We start from the raw sequence: 21,305 nt of genomic DNA, 5'->3' as shown, positions 1-21,305 counted from the left end.
GAAAGCATATAAAACACTAAAACAGGAGGGTAGCACGGAAGCACTGAAAAACTATAAGGAAAAAAATAGAACATGCAAAAAACAAATAAAAGCGGCCAAACTAGAGACTGAGAGATTAATTGCCAAAGAGAGTAAAACTAACCCTAAAATGTTCTTCAATTATATAAATGTTAAAAAGTATAAATCTGAAGGTGTCGGCCCGTTAAAGAGTAATGAGGGGGGAGTCGCAGAGAGCGATGAGGAGAAAGCAAAGCTGTTAAATATTTTTTTCTCCAATGTATTCACTGAGGAAAATAAACTGTCAGATGACATGCCGAATGTTGAAATAAATTCCCCATTAAAAGTGTCCTGTCTGACCCAGGAAGAAGTGCAACAGCGACTTAGAAAGATTAAAATAGACAAATCGCCAGGACCGGATGGCATACACCCCCGTATCCTAAGGGAATTAGGTAATGTCATAGCCAGACCCTTATTTCTGATATTTGCAGATTCTATATTGACAGGGAATGTCCCACAGGATTGGCGCATGGCAAATGTGGTGCCAATATTCAAAAAGGGTCCAAAAACAGAGCCTGGAAACTATAGGCCGGTAAGTTTGACATCTGTTGTGGGTAAACTGTTTGAAGGTTTTCTGAGAGATGCTATGTTAGAGCATCTTAACGGAAATAAGCAAATAACGCCATATCAGCATGGCTTTGTGAGGGATCGATCATGTCAAACAAATTTAATCAGTTTCTATGAGGAGGTAAGTTCTAGACTTGACAGCGGCGAATCAATGGATGTCGTGTATCTGGACTTCTCCAAAGCATTTGACACTGTACCACATAAAAGGTTAGTATATAAAATGAGAATGCTCGGACTGGGAGAAAACGTCTGTAAGTGGGTAAGTAACTGGCTCAATGATAGAAAACAGAGGGTGGTTATTAATGGTAAATACTCAGATTGGGTCACTGTCACTAGTGGAGTACCTCAGGGGTCAGTATTAGGCCCTATTCTCTTCAATATATTTATTAATGATCTTGTAGAAGGCTTGCATAGTAAAATATCAATTTTTGCAGATGACACTAAACTGTGTAAAGTAATTAACACTGAAGAGGACAGTATACTACTACAGAGGGATCTGGATAGATTGGAGGCTTGGGCAGATAAGTGGCAGATGAGGTTTAACACTGACAAATGTAAAGTTATGCACATGGGAAGGAATAATGCAAGTCACCCGTACTTATTAAATGGTAAAACACTCGGTAACACTGACATGGAAAAAGATCTAGGAATTTTAATAAACAGCAAACTAAGCTGCAAAAAACAGTGTCAGGCAGCTGCTGCCAAGGCCAATAAGTTAATGGGTTGCATCAAAAGGGGCATAGATGCCCGTGATGAGAACATAGTCCTACCACTTTACAAATCATTAGTCAGACCACACATGGAGTACTGTGTACAGTTCTGGGCTCCAGTGAACAAAGCAGACATAGCAGAGCTGGAGAGGGTCCAGAGGAGGGCAACTAAAGTAATAACTGGAATGGGGCAACTACAGTACCCTGAAAGATTATCAAAATTAGGGTTATTCACTTTAGAAAAAAGACGACTGAGAGGAGACCTAATTAATATGTATAAATATATCAGGGGTCAGTACAGAGATCTATCCGTCATCTATTTATTCCCAGGACGGTGACTGTGACGAGGGGACATCCTCTGCGTCTGGAGGAAAGAAGGTTTGTACACAAACATAGAAGAGGATTCTTTACGGTAAGAGCAGTGAGACTATGGAACTCTCTGCCTGAGGAGGTGGTGATGGTGAGTACAATAAAGGAATTCAAAAGGGGCCTGGATGTATTTCTGGAGCGTAATAATATTACAGGCTATAGCTACTAGAGAGATATCGTTGATCCAGGGATTTATTCTGATTGCCTGATTGGAGTCGGGAAGGAATTTTTATTCCCCTAAAGTGAGGAAAATTGGCTTCTACCTCACAGGGGTTTTTTGCCTTCCTCTGGATCAACTTGCAGGATGACAGGCCGAACTGGATGGACAAATGTCTTTTTTCGGCCTTATGTACTATGTTACTATGTTACTATGTTATTTTAGTGCTCCAAAGTTCAGGCCCCCATTGATTTCAATGGAGTTCGGGTTTGGGGTCAAGTTCGGGTCCTGAACGCAAACTTTTTTGTGAAGTTCTGCCTAACCTGTCGAACCCGAACATCCGAACATGCCCGCTCAACTCTAGTTGCAAATTAGATTAAAGAATATCTACATTCAATCACTAGCAGGGATTGCTTTGTAAACCATATGAACAGAATAGGGTTCCAAGGTCCCAACAGAAAAAATAATTCTTAGGCCTCATGTACACGACAGTATTTTTTCACGGTCCGCAAAAACGGGGTCCGTAGGTCCGTGATCCGTGACCGTTTTTTCGTCCGTGGGTCTTCCTTGATTTTTGGAGGATCCACGGACATGAAAAAAAAAGTTGTTTTGGTGTCCGTGCGGAGCCAAACGGATCCGTCCTGAATTACAATGCAAGTCAATGGGGACGGATCCGTTTGACGTTGACACAATATGGTGCCATTTCAAATGGATCCGTCCCAATTGACTTTCAATGTAAAGTCTGGAGTCCCTTTTATACCATCGGATCTGAGTTTTATCCAATCCGATGGTATATTTTAACTTGAAGCGTCCCCATCACCATGGGAACGCCTCTATGTTAGAATATACTGTCGGATATGAGTTAGATCGTGAAAACTCATTTCCGACAGTATATTCTAACACAGAGGCATTCCCATGGTGATGGGGACGCTTCTAGTTAGAATATACTACAAACTGTGTACATGACTGCCCCCTGCTGCCTGGCAGCACCCGATCTCTTACAGGGGGCCGTGGTCAGCACAATTAACCCCTCAGGTGCCGCATCTGAAGGGGTTAATTGTACTATCATATCCCCCTGTAAGAGATCAGGGCTGCCAGGCAGCAGGGGACAGACCCCCCCCTCCCAGTTTATATATCATTGGTGGCCAGTGCAGCCCCCCCTCCCTCCCTCTATTGTAATAATAGGTTGGTGGCACAATGTGCGGCCCCCCGCCCCCCCCCCCCTATTGTAATAATTCATTGGTGGCACAGTGTGCGCCCCCCATCGGCCCCCCCTTCCTCCCTCTATTGTAACAATTCATTGGTGGCACAGTGTGCGCCCCCTCTCCGTCCCCCCTTCCTCCCTCTATTGTAATAATTCGTTGGTGGCACAGTGTGCGCCCCCTATCCGCCCCCCCTTCCTCCCTCTATTGTAATAATTCGTTGGTGGCACAGTGTGCGCCCCCTCTCCGCCCCCCCTTCCTCCCTCTATTGTAATAATTCGTTGGTGGCACAGTGTGCGCCCCCTCTCCGCCCCCCCTTCCTCTCTCTATTGTAATAATTCGTTGGTGCACAGTGTGCGCCCCCTCTCCGCCCCCCCTTCCTCCCTCTATTGTAATAATTCATTGGTGGCATAGTGTGTGCCCCCTCTCCACCCCCCCTTCCTCCCTCTATTGTAATAATTCGTTGGTGGCACAGTGTGCGCCCCCTCTCCGCCCCCTTCCTCCCTCTATTGTAATAATTCGTTGGTGGCACAGTGTGCGCCCCCTCTCCGCCCCCCCCCTTCCTCCCTCTATTATAATAATTCGTTGGTGGCACAGTGTGCGCCCCCCCGCCCCCCCTTCCTCCCTCTATTGTAATAATTTGTTGATGGTACAGTGTGCGCCCCCCATCGGCCCCCCTCCCTCTATAGCATTAACAACATTGGTGGCCAGTGTGCGGCCTCCCATCTCCCCCCCGATCATTGGTGGTAGCGAGTTACTTAGCAATAGTAAAAGATTCATACTTACCTGGGAGCTGCGATGTCTGTGTCCGGCCGGAAGCTCCTGCTACTGGTAAGTGACAGTTCATTTAGCAATGCACCGCACAGACCTGTCACTTACCAGTAGGTGGAGCTCCCGGCCGGACACGAACATCGCAGCAGCCAGCAGCAGGTAAGTATGAATCTTCTACTATTGTACTATTGCTAAGTAACCATGGCAACCAGGACTGAAGTAGCCATGGTTACCGATCGGAGCCCCAGCGATTAAACTGGGACTCCGATCGGAACTCCGCTGCCACCAATGAGCGGGGGGGGGGGGGGGAATGGGAGGCCGCACACTGGCCACCAATGTTGTTAATGCTATAGAGGGAGGGGGGGTCGATGGGGGGTGCACACTGTGCCACCAACAAATTATTACAATAGAGGTGGGGTGGGGGTGGGGGCGGGGGGCCGCACACACTGTGCCACCAACAAATTATTACAATAGAGGTGGGGTGGGGCGGGGGGCCGCACACTGTGCCACCAACCTATTATTACAATAGAGGGGGGGGGCCGCACTGGCCACCAATGATATTCAAACTGGGGAGGGGGGTCTGCCCCTGCTGCCTGGCAGCCCTGATCTCTTACAGGGGGATATGATAGTACAATTAACCCCTTCAGGTGCCGCACCTGAAGGGGTTAATTGTGCTGATCACGTCCCCCTGTAAGAGATCGGGTGCTGCCAGGCAGCAGGGGGCAGTCTTGTACACAGTTTGTAGTGTATTCTAACTAGAAGCATCCCCATCACCATGGGAACGCTTCTGTGTTTCACGAAGTGAAAACTTAGATCTGAAAAAGCTTTTATGCAGACGGATCTTTGGATCCGTCTGTATGAAAGTAGCCTACGGCCACGGATCACGGACACGGATGCCAATCTTGTGTGCATCCGTGTTCTTTCACGGACCCATTGACTTGAATGGGTCCGTGAACCGTTGTCCGTCAAAAAAATAGGACAGGTCATATTTTTTTGACGGACAGGATACACGGATCACGATCTCGGCTGCAAAACGGTGCATTTTCCGATTTTTCCACGGACCCATTGAAAGTCAATGGGTCCGTGAGAAAAAAACGGAAAACGGCACAACGGCCACGGATGCACACAACGGTCGTGTGCATGAGGCCTTAGGGTCCATCCTCTTTCAGAAAAGGACATGTGCATTCATTTTTAACCACATCTTAAACTTTGTTGTTGTCATTGTACAATCAGGGCATACTGTGGTAGCAGTAAGGTCTAATAGTTTAATTGAAAATCAACCCATAAGTAGAGACCCTAGTAACAAGTAATTAGCTCAAAATTGCCTCTAAATTGGCTTGTTTTATGGTGGAACTTTTATTGTGTCAGAGCTGGGCCCATTGTAGGTTCCTCTGATGTGACCCTCAATGTCACATGCTTATTTAGGTTTAACCCCTTAATGGCTATGAAACACCTTAGATCAGAATGTTTGTTATTTAATTGCATGTTTTTGGGGCAGACATAATTTTTGATTATTTATTTATTAGAAATATTGGACTGCTTAGCTTCTGCAGCTTGAAAGTATTACATTACAAAGAAAATTGCAAATTGCTGCTAGCTAGCAAGTCTGTCAGACTGTCTGACAGCCTGGTCTCCAGCCCCTCTCTGTTAAATTTGATTTGGCTATACATTAGCTTGCATGATCGTTGTAAGTAAATTGAGCCCTGTACAATCACTATAATATGTGCATGTACCTTAAATGCTTGAAAGGGACCCTCCCCATGATATGTATGTACTGTATATGATAATGCAGGCAATAGGCTAAGTTACTTGTTAGCAGCCTTCTACTCTGGCTAATAGGTGAGAGTCTGAAGTGTATATAATAAGCGAAGGGTTGTCTTTTTATGAAATATCCTCTTTATATAGTTTTCATTTATACAAATAACCCCCCAGCTGCATAGAAAATACTGATTTTGAATTATATGAGTAATGACAACAAATTGATTCCATAGAGTTATCTACTGTATATGAATGATGTTAAAATCACCCTCCTCCCTATTACTGTACTGCAGCAGCCTTTGAGATCAGGGCTATGGAAGTGGATTTAAATATTGTTAGCATTCATTGGTTAGGTTTTTTAGCCATTTTAACTAAAATAGCATGGAACCCCTTTAAATATATTTTTATTACTACATCAGTTCCTAATTACCAGTGAAGTATAGTAAGCTAAGAGATAAATAAACTTTAACGGTTACATTGAATTTCAAGCATCAATGAGTTAAATATTTCAGCTATGGATGATAAACAGCTCAAGCAGACCATAATTCATAGCCGTGTCTGCACCAGTGGTTGTGTGAAGTAGCGGTGGTTTTTTAATTAATATTGCAGTGCTAGAATATTTCCCATTTACATCTGGGAAAGAACTGATAATGGATCCCCAAAACAATTATTTTTGATAGCTGATTTTGTTTGTGACGCGCATAATTTACCAAGTAGTTTTGATCTCCAATTAACAAGTCAAATTTTCCTTAACTTTGTGGATTAACATGAAATATGCAGTTTCCTATTTTGAGGTGAAATTATGATGTTGTTGAAGAAAGCAACATAATCTATAATAATCAGCTGAAAAATCCATATACGATTATTTTTACATGCCTACTGAACCATTACATTCTGTAAAGTTTTTGTGATACATGCGGTTAAAAATGTGTCTATTTGCAGACTTTTCCTTCTGAGTTCCATCTGCCGATGCTCATGTGAAGCCTCATAAACACTCATTATAGCTATACTCTTATCAAACCGATAAAAATATGGCTTAAATAAGTATTTATGAGGTCAGAAAATCAGAGATTAGGCTTCACATGAGCCATCTGCTGATGGAACTCAGAACGGCCAATCTGCAAATAGACTGATTTTTAACCTCATGTATCACAAAAACTGATGAAAATTTTTAAGAAAGACAAACTGAAAATAAGATTTTTATCCTAAAAAGAGTAAAAGGCAATCTTTTAAAAAATTACCCAGAAGGTGTCCATAGCCTTTAAATGTGTTAAAAGTCCAATGCATACCGGTCGAATGGAGCTTTTTTAGAAAACAGAGTTCAGTTTCTAGGAGGGTCAATTCTGTTTTTGGCCCTTAACCCAATTAAAGAACACCACTCAAGGATGCTGCAGTAACAAACTTGAATAACTTTATTCCAACTGGGACACAATGCTTAGTGGTTACAACACTTATTGTGGTACACACACAATATTGTGGTACGCAGTTTGGAGGTTGCAAAGTTTAATAAGCGTCTCTTAAAGAAACAGACTTTGAGGACATATAACATATTTATTAAAGCCTCTCTAAAGCCTGAATGATTGATCATATTGTAGTTGATTAATCATCTGTGAAATTGTTTGTACAAACAGTCCCAACAGCAATTTGCTAGGCTTAACTGAGGGAGTCATTTTTTTTTGTTTGTTTTTTATGACTCCCTTGTCCTTCAAATGTTTGACCAAATTCGGCGGACCATGCCATACACATGTCCTTTTTCCCAACAAAGGCCATAATTTTCAACCATTGTCAGCTGACTTTAATATATAGCCATCTTTAGAAAGCACACAACATTTTGATTGCATATCTTTCTGAGATAACATACTGCTTATTATTTGTGGTATAACAACTCCAAGAGTATCTCCCACTTAGAATATCTATTGTCTAAATGTATTATCTGCAGGCTTTGATATAAGCAGATGTGTCTAGAGGAGCTCTGGTGCAGGAACCATAAACTCTGATAATCCTGACCTTTATCTGCCACCCAAATTCCCTCAGTGGGAAGAAAGTTGTAACGATTCCTGAGGAAAAAGGATGGCATGAAACAAAGTGCTCACAACGGTTGAAAAGCTCCATGAGTTAGTTCGTACCAAGGCCCAAGCTGGGGCCAGCTCCTCTCTGCTGCCTGTCTACTGTTGAGGACCATGTATCAGTTGCATTGGGAGACTCCATTCAGGACTCAACCCTGAATCATGTTACTGCTCAGCTCCTCCAAGCTATCTCGGGTAAACTGGAGGAAGTCAGAGTGGATCTCGGCTATAATATGCACAATCTGTGGGAGTGGGTCAAGAAGACCGAAGATCAAGTGTCTCAGCTGGAAGATCGCACAAACTCTATCTCTGCACAATTAACCACCTTGGAACATAAGGTGGACTTTTGGCAACAGAAATGTGATGATCATGAGAATCACCTGCAGCACAACTGGTGCATTGTTGGATTGCCGGAACATAATAATATACTGTAATAATAATAACCTTTATTCATATAGCACCAACATATTCTGTAGAGCTTTACAGTTCAGGGGATCAAGTACAAACATTCATAAATAATGTAGCAACAGACAAGTCAGTAATTACAAGAGTAAAGATGACCCTGCTCGCAAGAGCTTACAATTTATGAGGAGATAGAGGTGACACAAAAGGTAAAAGTGCTTGTTTTGCGCAATGGTCCAGCCAGTGGAGCAGATATAAAGGCTGCATGAGTTGGTCAGCAGCCGATATATGAAGTGCTTTTGGGTGCGGTGGAGTACTTGGTGGATGATCAGGTTCAGGAAATTATAAATGAGTTATGTACAAAGTGGAGTTAGATGGGCCACTAGTGTTGAGCATGAATATTCGAAAAGCAAATTTTTATTGCAAATATCGACACTTTGAGAATTTGCAAATATTTAAAATATAGTGCTATATATTTGTAATGACAAATATTTGTTTATTTTTTTAACACAGTACACATCAGGTCATCATCCCTCTCTTCTTCTAGCCTGTGGGCCAATGAGAAGGCTTTGTCACAGCTTAGCAACCAATAGAAAAGTTGCCTACCCCACGCTGGTATTTTGCGTGCATTACGCGAATAATACATTGCCAATTTTCGCAAACAAGAATATAATCTCGAATTTGCACATTTAAAAATATATGACAAATATTCTACAAAATATTTGTTAAATATCACAAATTCAAAAATTGCCCCTGCTGCTCATCACTATAGGCCACCCTAAAAATATGTGTTTTGAGGGAGCACCTAAAACTGTATATTATGGTTTAACCTAATTTCTTGGAATAGGGCATTCCAAAGACCTGGAGCAATTTGGGAGAAGTCTTGGAGTCTGGAGCTTGAGGTTCAGATTATGGTGGAAGTTAGTTGTAAGTCATTGGCTGAACAGAGAGCACGGGAAGGATGGTAGGCAGAGATAAGGGAAGAGATGTAGGAGGGTGCAGCACTGTGGAGAGCTTTGTGGGTGAGGACAAGCTGTTTAAATTGGATTCTATACTGTATAGGCAACAAATGCACTGACTGGCAAAGAACGGAGGCATCAGAGTAGTGGTTGGACCGATTGGTGACCCTGACTGCTGCATTGAGGATAGATTGGAGAGGGGAAAGTCTGGTTAGCGGGTGGCCAATTAATAGTGAGCTACAGTAATCGAGGATGGAATGGATCAGTTTAACAAAAAAAAAATAATATTGTTTCCATAGTGAGAAAGGGGCGGTACTCTAGAGATGTTTTTGAGGTGCAGGCGACATGAGCGGGTGAGAGATTGACTATAGGGGGCGAAGGAAAGATCAGTGTCAAACGTCACCCCAAGATGGCGGGCATGCTGCCTAGAAGTCATGAGAGGGAGATATCAGATTTAGATAGGTTATGGTACTTTCACACTAGCTTTGATAGAATCCGGCAGGCTGTTCCATTGCCAAATCAGGCAAACCGTATGCAACTGGATAACAAAAAGAATTCCACATCCGTTTGGCGGATACGGTAAAATAATGGTTCCATCTCGTTTGTTATCATCTGGTTTTAAACGGAATCAAGGATCCGTTATTTACATTTTTCAAAGATCAAAAGAAGCAATTTCAGATGCAAATCGTACAGTGGCTGAAAAAGAGGACAGAAGATCACATATTCCTCAGATGCTGCCTTAGAAGATGCCAAACATGATGCCAGACTACATTCAATTTGGTTTTCAGGTGCTAATCCTTGTTTCCCGCTGGAGGAGACGTCTTCGAGCCAGACAGCGCTGTTGCTATTGAGTTCATCCAATGACTTTGGCCTGAATGAGAATGGGAGCCTTTGAAATTATTTTCCCGAACTGCAAAATTATCCTGATAAGCTTATTAACTATCCAAGGATAAGCCTTTTCAGTTTTTAAGGTCTGCTACAAAGGGTCTATCATCAGATCAAAAGACTGGACACCATTTTCTGTCAAAGTTTTTCACCTGCAGAATGGTTAATGTTTACCATAAGGTAATTAGACATTTGTTTAAACTTTTTTTTTCCATTTAGAAATGGAGTGAAGGGTATACAATAGACTATTTGATTTTCTTCCTCAACCTCTACCAGGTACCGATGGTGCCTTCCCCCCCCCATGCTCTTTGTGTTGGTTGGTGACGAAGCGTTTCAGATGTGTGGCAATATAATTAAACTTATTGCAGCTGTTGATTAAACCGGAGCAAACTCATATTTAACTACCACCTGACTAGGGCCAAAAGAATGGTCAAATGCACATTTGGCATTCTGTTGGCTAAATGGCATATTTTCACCAAACCCATTCAACTAAAAATAGAAACTGTTGATGAGGTAGTAAAGGCATGTGTGGTGTTACACAACTACATCCTCATAAAAGAATCACTTTATGTCGAACAGATCCCCGAAGACAGTAATTTGGACAGTATAGAAAATTTTCAACCAAGGACCTCTCTCGCAGTTTCCAGGGTGAGAGACTCCTTTGCTGAATATTTCTGCTCTGCTGCCGGAAGAGTGGACTGGTTTAAATTATTTGTAGGTTTTTTGAATATATTATAATATATAATTATTTGAATATATTCTACATTAACAGTGTGGGTGCGTGGTTATGTGGGTGGGTGGGTACAGTTGAGTGTGTTTCTTGATTTTCAAAACCTGTTTTGTAAAATTATTTTCAGTTTATAAAACTTTTTTTATACCATATACTGTCTTTATGCATATATTGATCTCTCCACGCAGGAGGAGCGACAAATACTTGAGACGCTCTGTCAGCGTAGGGAGATTATTAGTGATGAGCGGGAGGTGCCATATTCAATTATTCTATATATTGCGAATGTTACGCGAATTTATATTCGCATTGCAAATTAAACTTTGAGTAATGGTTGGATTGCAAGAATTGACGAAGATAAAGAATATCACAAATATAGCACTATATTCTCAATCTTTGTTATATTCTAGAAAGCCAACCATTGGGAACTCAGCTCTAAGTTTATTTCGCAATGCGATTAATATAACCTGTATTACTCACATTGTGAATTCAACTTAGAGCTGGGTTCCTAATGGTTGTATTGCTAGAATTGACGAAGAAGAAGAATATCACAAATTCAAGAATATAGCACTATATTCTCAATCTTCATTATATTCTAGCAACAACCATTAGGAACTCAGCTCTAAGTTTATTTTGCAATGTGATTAATATAACCTGTATTACTCGCATTGCAAATTCATCTTAGAGCTGGGTTCCTAATGGTTGTATTGCTAGAATTGACGAAGAAGAAGAATATCACAAATTCACGTATATAGCACAATATTCTCAATCTTTGTTATATTCTAGCAAAAACCATTAGGAACTCAGCTCTAAGTTGAATTTGCAATGCAAACATATACTCGCATTGTGAATTCAACTTAGAGCTGGGTTCCTAATGGTTGGCTTGCCAGAACTGATGAAGATCAAGTCATATTCGTTAATTCTAGATGTCCTAGTACATGTCGCTCTTAAAGGGGAGGTCACTCTTAAAGGGGTGCTCACTCTTAAAGAGGCAGTCACTCTTAAAGGGGCGGTCACTCTTAAAGGGGTGGTCAAAGTCACTGTTAAAACAGCGGTCACCGTTAAAGCAGTGGCCATAGTGAAAGTCACTGTTATTTTAAAATAAAATTACAATAAATAAATACCCGAGCAACGCCGGGTTATCTGCTAGGAAATGGACAAAAAGCTCCATAAAGGGATGCAGAAAATGGAGGAGCTACTTTTCCAACTCACAATGTTGCCATAGAGGCCTTTTTTTATTTTGTTAATAAATCGTTTTTTCTGAGTTATAACGCACAATTTCATTATTTTTTTTATAATGTTATGTTATGGTGTAATTCTTACTGATAATTTTATTGTAAGGCCCCTTTAGTCCAGTGAGGCAAAGCTATGTGTAGGCCTTGAACTACAATGGAAACTTACCATCTGCCTGCTGCTGCTGTTGTCCTGATTTTTTAGAGTTCTGTGTAGGCCTTATACCCCACTATTACCAATAACTGCTACAATTATCCTGACCACTATGAGTTCTGCATAGGCCTTATACTCCAGCGTTAACAAAGACTGCTGCTATTATCCTCACCACTATGAGTTCTGTGTAGGCCTTATACTACCCAATTTCCATGTAACTGCGGCTGCTGTATGTCATGATACTGATGAGTTTCGGCTGGAAAAAAATTGCCTTAATGTAACCAGAGTTGTTAAATAAAACAGAAAACCAAAAATGATTTAAAACAAAACCACACTTTATAAATTATATATATTTATATATATATATATATATATTTTTTTTTTTTTTTAACAAACACAAAATAAAAATAAATAAAACTAAGGCAACGCTTTCAGGACATCATGCTGGTTGAGCAGCTCCGCTATGGCCTTCTGATGCCACTACTCCATGGCCTTCATTTCTTGAGTAAACTTCAGCCTGACAGCCCTCATCCGCCTGGAGTGCTCCCGCTGCAGCATAATAAAAAAAAAAATATTCATTTCTTTTAGTACTGCCCAAAAATAAAATAAAAATTATTGACAATCAAATTAAATAACTTTTATTGATTAGTGTATAAAGTAGCTGGCCATTAAAATCGCAATCAGTTATATAGTTGTTTACTTAGAAATATTTCAATAGATATGAAATATGTCTATAAAATATGTCTGTTTTTGACACTTTTTTAAAATAATTTTTGTATGGAATTTGCCAAAGGGTCACGCTATATTTTTATAGAGCTGGTTTTTACGGATACCAATTATGTGTACTTTTATTATTTATGTAATTTTTAGATTACATAAATAAATATATATGACAAAAATACCATTTCTAATTTATTTTTATTTTTAATTTAAATTTTTATTTTCTTTCAATGTTTTTAATGACTTTTTATATATATTTTTTTATTTATCAAGACCCATCTGCATCCTGAAGATCCATTGGGTCTGATCACTACACAGTGCATTGAAATAGTCATCTACTGTAATAAACTGTATAGTCAGTGCTACACTTACACTAAGGCTGATCAGACCTCAGGGTCTGATCATCCTTAGGTAAATAGCAACTAGGACGCCTTTGTAAGGCTTCCGGGTGCCATGGCAACCATCTTGCCGTTGCGACAGCAGTGACGGCAAGATGAAAGAGAGAGGGAGCTCCCTCCCTTCTAAACCACATAGATGTCGCTGGCCTAAAACAGGCTTTTTTTTTAAGTGCTGCACTATGATTGGTTAGTCTGCAGAGACAAAACAATCGGAGCGCTTGCTAGCAAGGGAACACTCTGATTGTTCCTTTGCCGGCTTACTACGTGTGTCTGCTTCTGGGGAGAGCGGAGACTCCGGGGCTGTGACACTTTATAGTGTCACAGCCCCGGGAAGCATTTTAGGCGTGGCCGTATGTCGAAATGCAGCAAGTAACTTGTTACTTGGTCGTACAGTTATGTCAGAAAGCATGAAGGGGTTAAAGGATAGAGATTTAACATGTTTATTATTGTTTGCTGGAATAAACTGACACCAGTGACTGAGTTAAAACAAGCACAACACATATTATTTACCCTCCTGGCGGAGGGGTGGTCACCATTTCATCCTTCTTATTCTCCTCATGCTAACCGGGGTGGTCTGGGGGTCCGGCATCCTCATGCTGTGGGATAGAGTCAGAGGGTCCGGCCTGCTCCTGCTCCTCCTCCTCCGACACCTCCTCCTCCACCACCACTGCCTTTTTTGAAAGCCTGCAGCGGACCGAGGGTACGATATCACCTATAATGACAAAATTTTCATAAGTTATAAAGACCTCATAAAGCATAACTGTACATATATATTACAGAGTGTTGGTGAAAGATACAAAAGTTATGTAAACATTGTACCTGGGCAAATTTTGTTTTGGATCTCATTAATCTGATCATAGTGTCTCCGCTTCAGGTCGGACCACTTTTTAATAACGGCCATCCGCCTATGCTTTCCATCGTGGTTACGCTATAGCTCGTAACTAGGGATGAGCGAACCCGAACTGTATAGGGGACCCGAACCCGAACATTTTCGTAAAAGTCCGGGTTCGGGTTCGGTGTTCGTCACTTTCTTGGCGCTTTTTGAAAGGCTGCAAAGCAGCCAATCAACAAGCGTCATACTACTTGCCCCAAGAGGCCGTCACAGCCATGCCTACTATTGGCATGGCTGTGATTGGCCAGTGCAGCATTTGACCCAGCCTCTATTTAAGCTGGAGTCACGTAGCGCCGCACGTCACTCTGCTCTGATAAGTGTAGGGAGAGGTTGCAGCTGCGACTGTTAGGGCTAGATTAGGCAGTGATTAACTCCTCAAAAACACTTAAGTCAGTGATCGATCTACAGCTGTGGATCATTGAACTGCTGCTATTCAATTGATCACTGTTTTTAGGCTGCCCAGAGCGTTTTTCAGTCACTATTTTCTGGGGTGATCGGCGGCCATTTTGTGCCTTGTGGTGCGCCAGCACAAGCTGCCACCAAGTCCATTTAACCATCAATAGTGTGGTTATTTTTTGCTATATCCTACATCAGGGGCAAGCTGCCACCAAGTCCATTTAACCATCAATAGTGTGGATATTATTTTGCTATATCCTACATCAGGGGCAAGCTGCCACCAAGTCCATTTAACCATCAATAGTGTGGTTATTTTTTTGCTATATCCTACATCAGGGGCTTGGCTGTGCTTGCTATTTTATTGAGGGGTGAAATACAATTGCCAAAATAGCAGTACCCTAAATCTGGTGTTTCAGCTGAGGCCAGCCAATTGTAATACTGTCTGCTGTCTGGAAAAAGGATATATTTTTGTTCTGGGTTGAAATACAATTCCCAACTTAGCAATTCCCTAAATTAGTGGTTTCTGCTGTATCAGGCCTACTTTAAATCTATCCATAAAAGGGTATATTAGATTCAAGGTGCTGATAGGGTCATCCACCATAACTTCACACGCTACTGTGCATTTCCAAGTCTAATTCTGTCCGTAAACGTATACCTGTCACCCAGCGCCTAAATAATAGGCCTCAAATTTATATTCAGCTAAATTTGTGGTTATTGCTGTAGCTGGTCAAGTTATTTTGTGTCCGTCAAAGCACAGTTTTTGTTCTGGGTTGAAATACAATTCCCAACTTAGCAATTACCTAAATTAGTGGTTTCTGCTGTATCAGGCCTACTTTAAATCTATCCATAAAAGGGTATATTAGATTCAAGGTGCTGATAGGGTCATTCACAATAACTTCATACGCTACCGTGCATTTCCAAGTCTAATTCTGTCTGTCAACGTATACCTGTCACCCAGCACCTAAATAATAGGCCTCAAATTTATAATTCAGCTAAATCTGTGGTTATTGCTGTAGCTGGTCAAGTTATTTTGTGTCCGTCAAAGCACAGTTTTTGTTCTGGGTTGAAATACAATTCCCAACTTAGCAATTTCCTAAATTAGTGGTTTCTGCTGTATCAGGCCTACTTTAAATCTATCCATAAAAGGGTATATTAGATTCAAAGTGCTGATAGGGTCATCCACAATAACTTCACACGCTACCATGCATTTCCAAGTCTAATTCTGTCCGTAAACGTATACCTGTCACCCAGCGCCTAAATAATAGGCCTCAAATTTATATTCAGCTAAATCTGTGGTTATTGCTGTGCCTGTATTAGTGTAATACGGTACCTAAATAGATAGCCAGATAGTGTTAGGTGTCTGTAAAAAAAGGCCTGAATTTGAATTCAATACATTGGGCCAAATAATATTTTTGATATTGTGGTGAACGGTAACAATGAGGAAAACATCTAGTAAGGGACGCGGACATGGTCGTGGTGGTGTTAGTGGACCCTCTGGTGCTGGGAGAGGACGTGGCCGTTCTGCCACAGCCACACGTCCTAGTGTACCAACTCAGGTCCCAGTAGCTGCCAGAATTTACAGCGATATTTGGTGGGGCCCTATGCCGTTCTAAGGATGGTAAGGCCTGAGCAGGTACAGGCATTAGTCAATTGGGTGACCGACAGTGGATCCAGCACGTTCACATTATCTCCCACCCAGTCTTCTGCAGAAAGCGCACAGATGGTGCCTGAAAACCAAGCCCATCAGTCTGTCACATCACCCCCATGCATACCAGGGAAACTGTCTGAGCCTCAAGTTATGCAGCAGTCTCTTTTGCTGTTTGAAGACTCTGCTGGCAGGGTTTCCCAAGGGCATCCACCTAGCCCTTCCCCAGCGATGGAAGACATAGAATGCACTGACGCACAACAACTTATGTTTCCTGATGATGAGGACATAGGGATACAACATCAGCACGTCTCTGATGATGATGAAACACAGGTGCCAACTGCTGCGTCTTTCTGCAGTGTGCAGACTGAACAGGAGGTCAGGGACCAAGACTGGGTGGAAGACGATGCAGGGGACGATGAGGTCCTAGACCCCACATGGAATGAAGGTCATGCCACTGACTTTCACAGTTCGGAGGAAGAGGCAGTGGTGAGACCGAGTCAACAGCGTAGCAAAAGAGGGAGCAGTGGGCAAAAGCAGAACACCCGCCGCCAAGAGACTCCGCCTGCTACTGACCGCTGCCATCTGGGACCAAGCACCCCAAAGGCAGCTTCAAGGAGTTCCCTGGCATGGCACTTCTTCAAACAATGTGCTGACGACAAGACCCGAGTGGTTTGCACGCTGTGCCATCAGAGCCTGAAGCGAGGCATTAACGTTCTGAACCTTAGCACAACCTGCATGACCAGGTACCTGCATGCAAAGCATGAACTGCAGTGGAGTAAACACCTTAAAAACAAGAAAGTCACTCAGGCTCCCCCTGCTACCTCTTCTGCTGCTGCCGCCTCGACCTCTTCTGCTGCTGCCACCTCGACCTCTTCCTCCGCCTCTGGAGGAACGTTGGCACCTGCCGCCCAGCAAACAGGGGATGTACCACCAACACCATCACCTCCGTCACCAAGCATCTCAACCATGTCACACGGCAGCGTTCAGCTCTCCATCTCACAATCATTTGAGAGAAAGCGTAAATTCCCACCTAGCCACCCTCGATCCCTGGCCCAAAATGCCAGCATTTCTAAACTACTGGCCTATGAAATGCTGTCATTTAGGCTAGTGGACACAGTCAGCTTCAAACAGCTCATGTCGCTTGCTGTCCCACAGTATGTTGTTCCCAGCCGCCACTACTTCTCCAAGAGAGCCGTGCCTTCCCTGCACAACCAAGTATCCGATAAAATCAAGTGTGCACCGCGCAACGCCATCTGTGGCAAGCTCCACCTAACCACAGATATGTGGACCAGTAAGCACGGCCAGGGACGCTATATTTCCCTAACTGCACACTGGGTAAATGTAGTGGCGGCTGGGCCCCAGGCGGAAAGCTGTTTGGCGCACGTCCTTCCGCCGCCAAGGATCACAGGTCAACATTCTTTGCCTCCTGTTGCCTCCTCCTCCTACTCGGCTTCCTCCTCCTCTTCTTCCACCTGCTCATCCAGTCAGCCACACACCTTCACCACCAACTTTAGCACAGCCCGGGATAAACGTCAGCAGGCCATTCTGAAACTCATATGTTTGGGGGACAGGCCCCACACCGCACAGGAGTTGTGGCGGGGTATAGAACAACAGACCGATGAGTGGTTGCTGCTGGTGAGCCTCAAGTCCGGCCTGGTGGTGTGCGATAATGGGCGAAATCTCGTTGCAGCTCTGGCACTAGCCGGTTTGACGCACATCCCTTGCCTGGCATGTGCTGAATTTGGTGGTGCAGAAGTTCATTCACAACTACCCCGACATGTCAGAGCTGCTGCATAAAGTGCGGGCCGTCTGTTCGCGCTTCCGGCGTTCACATCCTGCCGCTGCTCACCTGTCTGCGCTACAGCGTAACTTCGGCCTTCCCGCTCACCGCCTCATATGCGACGTGCCCACCAGGTGGAACTCCACCTTGCACATGCTGGACAGACTGTGCGAGCAGCAGCAGGCCATAGTGGAGTTTAAGCTGCAGCACGCACGGGTCAGTCGCACTGCGGAAAAGCACCACTTCACCACCAATGACTGGGCCTCCATGCGAGACCTGTGTGCCCTGTTGCGCTGTTTCGAGTACTCCACCAACATGGCCAGTGGCGATGACGCCGTTATCAGCGTTACAATACCACTTCTATGTCTCCTTGAGAAAACACTTAGGGCGATGATGGAAGAGGAGGTGGCCCAGGAGGAGGAGGAGGAGGAGGAGGAGGAAGAGGGGTCATTTTTAGCACTTTCAGGCCAGTCTCTTCGAAGTGACTCAGAGGGAGGTTTTTGGCAACAGCAGAGGCCAGGTACAAATGTGGCCAGCCAGGGCCCACTACTGGAGGATGAGGAGGACGAGGATGAGGAGGAGGATGAGGATGAAGCATGGTCACAGCGGGGTGGCACACAACGCAGCTCGGGAGCATCACTGGTGCGTGTCTGAGGGGAAACGCAGGACGATGACGATACGCCTTCCACAGAGGACAACTTGTCCTAACCTCTGGGCAGCCTGGCACACTTGAGCGACTACATGCTGCAGTTCCCCGCGCAACGACAGCAGAGTTGCCCACATTTTAACGTGTGCGGACTACTGGGTTGCCACTCTGCTGGATCCCCGGTACAAAGACAATGTGCCCACATTACTTCCTGCACTGGAGCGTGATAGGAAGATGCGCGAGTACAAGCGCATGTTGGTAGATGCGCTACTGAGAGCATTCCCAAATGTCACAGGGGAACAAGTGGAAGCCCAAGGCGAAGGCAGAGGAGGAGCAAGAGGTCGCCAACGCAGCCCTCCTCTGAGGGTAGGGTTAGCATGGCAGAGATGTGGAAAAGTTTTGTCAACACGCCACAGCTAAGTGCACCACCACCTGATACGCAACGTGTTAGCAGGAGGCAACATTTCACTAACATGGTGGAACAGTACGTGTGCACACCCCTCCACGTACTGACTGATGGTTCGGCCCCATTCAACTTCTGGGTCTCTAAATTGTCCTAGTGGCCAGAGCTAGCCTTTCATGCCTTGGAGGTGCTGGCCTGCCCGGCGGCCAGCGTTTTGTCTGAACGTGTATTCAGCACGGCAGGGGGCGTCATTACAGACAAACGCAGCCACCTGTCTACAGCCAATGTGGACAAGCTGACGTTCATAAAAATGAACCAGGCATGGATCCCACAGGACATGTCCATCCCTTGTGCAGATTAGACATTAACTACCTCCCCATAACCATATATTATTGTACTCCAGGGCACTTCCTCATTCAATCCTATTTCTATTTTCATTTTACCATTATATTGCGGGGCAACCCAAAGTTGAATGAACCTCTTTCTGGGTGCCGGGGCCTAAATTTATGATAATGGACTGTTCCAGTGTTGGGTGACGTGAAGCCTGATTCTCTGCTATGACATGAAGACTGATTCTCTGCTGACATGAAGCCTGAATCTCTGTTATGGGACCTCTCTTCTCTGTCTGGGTGCCGGGCCTAAATATATGACAATAGACTGTTCCAATGTTGGGTGACGTGAAGCATGATTCTCTGCTATGACATGAAGACTTATTCTCTGCTGACATGAAGCCTGAATCTCTGTTATGGGACCTCTCTCCTCTGTCTGGGTGCCGGGGCCTAAATATATGACAATGGACTGTTCCAATGTTGGGTGACGTGAAGCATGATTCTCTGCTATGACATGAAGACTGATTCTCTGCTGACATGAAGCCTGAATCTCTGTTATGGGACCTCTCTCCTCTGTCTAGGTGCCGGGGCCTAAATATATATGACAATGGACTGTTCCAATGTTGGGTGACGTGAAGCCTGATTCTCTGCTATGACATGAAGACTGATTATCTGCTGACATGAAGCCTGAATCTCTGTTATGGGACCTCTCTCCTCTGTCTGGGTGCCGGGGCCTAAATATATGACAATGGACTGTTCCAATGTTGGGTGACGTGAAGCATGATTCTCTGCTATGACATGAAGACTGATTCTCTGCTGACATGAAGCCTGAATCTCTGTTATGGGACCTCTCTCCTCTGCCTGGGTGCCGGGGCCTAAATATATGACAATGGACTGTTCCAGTGTTGGGTGACATGAAGCATGATTCTCTGCTATGACATGAAGACTGATTCTCTGATGACATGAAGCCTGAATCTCTGTTATGGGACCTCTCTCCTCTGTCTGGGTGCCGGGGCCTAAATATATGACAATGGACTGTTCCAATGTTGGGTGACGTGAAGCCTGATTCTCTGCTATGACATGAAGACTGATTCTCTCCTGACATGAAGCCTGAATCTCTGTTATGGAACCTCTCTCCTCTGTCTGGGTGCCAGGGCCTAAATATATGACAATGGACTGTTCCAGTGTTGGGTGACGTGAAGCCTGATTCTCTGCTATGACATGAAGACTGATTCTCTGCTGACATGAAGCCTGAATCTCTGTTATGGGACCTCTCTCCTCTGCCTGGGTGCCGGGGCCTAAATATTTGACAATGGACTGTTCCAGTGTTGGGTGACGTTAAGCCTGATTCTCTGCTATGACATGAAGAATGATTCTCTGCTGACATGAAGCCTGAATCTCTGTTATGGGACCTCTCTTCTCTGCCTGGGTGCCGGGGCCTAAATATATGACAATAGACTGTTCCAGTGTTGGGTGACGTAAAGCATGATTCTCTGCTATGACATGAAGACTGATTCTCTGCTGACATGAAGCCTGAATCTCTGTTATGGGACGTCTCTCCTCTGCCTGGGTGCCGGGGCCTAAATATCTGACAATGGACTGTTCCATTTTTGTGTGACGTGAAGTCTGATTCTCTGCTATGACATGAAGACTGATTCTCTGCTGACATGAAGCCAGATTCTCTGCTTTGGGACCTCTCTCCAATTGATATTGGTTAATTTTTATTTATTTTATTTTTATTCATTTCCCTATCCACATTTGTTTGCAGGGGATTTAACTAAATTTTGCTGCCTTTTGCAGCCCTCTAGCCCTTTCCTGGGCTGTTTTACAGCCTTTTTAGTGCCGAAAAGTTCGGGTCCCCATTGACTTCAATGGGGTTCAGGTTCAGGACGAAGTTCGGGTCGGGTTCGGATCCCGAACCCGAACATTTCCGGGAAGTTCGGCCGAACTTCTTAAACCCGAACATCCAGGTTTTCGCTCAACTCTACTCGTAACCTATTTTTCGCAGGATTTGCTGCTTCTCCAAGCGGCACCTGTTGTTGTATTTCATCTTTAACATTCGCTGCAGTATAAAAAT

The sequence above is a fragment of the Bufo gargarizans genome, chromosome 6, assembly GCF_014858855.1.
Source record: "Bufo gargarizans isolate SCDJY-AF-19 chromosome 6, ASM1485885v1, whole genome shotgun sequence".
NCBI classification, from domain to species: Eukaryota; Metazoa; Chordata; class Amphibia; order Anura; family Bufonidae; genus Bufo; species Bufo gargarizans.
This window is presented reverse-complemented; position numbering follows the sequence as displayed.